Genomic DNA, 3,107 nt, shown 5'->3' with positions numbered 1-3,107 from the left:
TTGCTTTAGGATGGAATGTTCTGAATATATCTGAAGTCCATTTGGTCCAGTGTGTCATTTAAAGCCTTTATTTTCTTGTTGATCTTTTGCTCAGATGATCTGTCCATTTCAGTGAGGAGGGTGTTAAAGTCCCCTACTGGTATTGTATTGTTGTCAGTGTGTTTCTTTGGTTTTCTTATTAGTTGGGTTATATAATTGGCTGTTCCCATGTTAGGGGCATAGATATTTACAATTGTTAGATTTTGTTGAATAGACCCTTTAAGTGTGATATAGTGTCCTTCCTCATCTCTTGTTATAGTCTTTGGTTTAAAATCTAATTTGTTTGATATAAGGATTGCCACCCCAGCTTTCTTTTGATGTCCATTAGCATGGTAAATGATTTTCCACCCCCTCACTTTCTTTTTTTTTTTTTTAAAGATTTTATTTATTTATTTGACAGAGACACGGCGAGAGAGGGAACACAAGCAGGGGGAGTGGGAGAAGGAGAAGGAGAAGCAGGCTTCCCGCGGAGCAGGGAGCCCGATGCGGGGCTCGATCCCAGGACCCTGGGATCATGACCTGAGCCGAAGGCAGACGCTTAACCGACTGAGCCACCCAGGCGCCCCCACCCTCTCACTTTCAATCTGGAGGTTCCTTTGGGTCTAAAATGAGTCTCTTGCAGGCAGCATACTGATGGGTCTTGTTTTTTTGATCCAGTCTGATACCCTGTGTCTTTTGATTGGGGCATTTAGCCCATTTACGTTCAGGGTAACTATTGAAAGATATGAATTTTGTGCCATTGTATTATCTGTAAGGTGACTGTTACTGTATATTATCTCTGTTCCTTTCTGGTCTATGTTACTTTTAGGCTCTCTCTTTGCTTAGAGGACCCCTTTCAATATTTCTTGTAGGGTTGGTTTGGTGTTTGCAAATTCTTTTAGGTTTATTTGTCCTGGAACCTTTTTATCTCTCCTTCTATTTTCAATGGCAGCCGATCCTGATATAGTATTCTTGGCTGCATATTTTTCTTGTTTAGTGCTCTGACTATATCATGCCAGTCCTTTCTGTCTTGCCAGGTCTCTGTGGATAGGTCTGCTGCCAATATAATGTTTCTACTGTTGTAGGTTACAGACCTCTTGTCCCAAGCTTCTTTCAGGATTTTCTCTTTTTCTCTGGAACTTGTAAGTTTTACTATTAGATGTCGAGGTGTTGACCTATTTTTATTGATTTTGACGGGGGTTCTCTGTGCCTCCTGGATCATGATGCCTGTTTCCTTCTCCAAATTAGGCAAGTTCTCTGCTATAATTTGCTCCAATATACCTCTGCCCCTCTCTTTCTTCTTCTGGGTCCCAATTATTCTAATATTGTTTCATCTTATGGTATCACTTATCTCTCGAATTCTGCCCTCATGATCCAGTAGTTGTTTATCTCTCTTTTTCTCAGCTTCTTTATTCTCCCATCATTTGGTCTTCTATATGACTAATTCTGTCTTCTGCCTCATTTATCCTAGGAGTTAGAGCCTCCATTTTTGATCGCACCTCATTAATGGCCTTTTTGATTTCGACTTGGTTAGATTTTAGTTCTTTTATTTCTCCAGAAAGGGTTTCTCTAGTATCTTCCATCGTTTTTTCAAGCCCAGGTAGTATTTTTATAATCATCATTCTGAACTCTAGTTCTGACATCTTACTAATGTCCATATTGATTAGGTCCCTGGCATTCGGTAATGCCTCTTGTTCTTTTTTTTGAGGTGATTTTTTAGGTCTTGTCATTTTGTCCAGAGGAGAAAAGATGAATGAGAGAACAAAATGCTAATGGGGTAACAATGATCCCAGAAAAATATACACTAAACAATTCAGAAAAGACCTGAAACTGGGAGGAAAAGAAAGGGAAAGAAAGAAAAAAAAAAAATGATCAAGTATGATCAGGCTTCTGAAGAGATCAGTGTCACACACTGGATTTTGGGCATATTTTGGTCTGTTAGAAGACACTGCCTCCCAAAATTTAAAAGAAGAAAAATGTATATGTAGAAAAATAAGGGTAAATACGAAGAAGGGATGGAATATGACTGTAAATATGAAAGTTATAAAAGATTTTATAAAAGGATTTGATAAGAAGTTGGTTGAAAAAAGAAAGAAGAGAAATTAAAAAAAAAAAGAAGGGAGAAAATGTGATCAGGCAGGAGACTAGAACAGAGCCATACACTAGAGATTTAGGGTGTATTTTGGTTTCTTAGAAGAACCTGTATCCCAAAATTTTAAAGAGAGAGCAACTTATATATATATATATTTATACAAAAAATAAGGTTAACTACAATGAAAGGATAGAATATGAGTCTAAAAATGAAAAATAAAAAAAAAGATTTTTAAAAAAGGGACTGATAAGATGTTGGTTGAAAAAGGGTAAAAGAAAAATTCAACTAAAAAAATAGAAAAAGAAAAAATAAAGAAAATTAAAAAAAATTAACTTTGAAAGACTAAAAAATCTTGGGGAAAAAAAGGCATGAATTCTATGTGTTGTATTCCCCTAGTGCTGGAATTCTGCCATTCTCATTGATCAGTAAACTTGGTCTTGGCTGGCTCTTCTTGGGGATCTTCTGGGGGAGGGGCCTGTTGCAGTGGTTCTTAAATGTCTTTGCTGGAGGCAGAATTGTACCACCCTTGCCATGGGCCGGGCTAAGTAATCTGCTCAGGTTTGCTCTTGGTAGCTTTTGTTCCCTGCAAGCTTTCCGTACAGCTTTGGAGGACAAGAGTGAAAATGGCGGCCTCCCATGGGGTGCCTGGGTGGCTTAGTCATTAAATGTCTGCCTTCAGCTCAGGTCATGATCCCAGGGTCCTGGGATCGAGCCCTGCATCTGGCTCCCTGCTCCATGGGGAGCCTGTTTCTCCCTCTCCCACTCCCAGTGCTTGTGTTCCCTCTTGCTGTGTCTCTCTCTGTCAAATAAGTGAATAAAATCTGAAAAAAAAGAAAGAAAGAAAATGGCAGCCTCCCAATCTCCACCCCAGAGGAGCTGAGAACTCAGGGTCCCACTCCTCAGTGAGCCCCCAGAGAAAACGAGTCAATCACGCCTGTCTCCCCGGTCTCCGGCCCTACTCCATCCTCACCCAGCCTGTGACTGAGTGTTTCTATCT

The sequence above is a fragment of the Leptonychotes weddellii genome, chromosome 3 (genome assembly GCF_054177405.1).
Source record: "Leptonychotes weddellii isolate Sample4059 chromosome 3, ASM5417740v2, whole genome shotgun sequence".
NCBI lineage: Eukaryota > Metazoa > Chordata > Mammalia > Carnivora > Phocidae > Leptonychotes > Leptonychotes weddellii.
Note: the sequence above shows the minus strand (reverse complement) of the source record.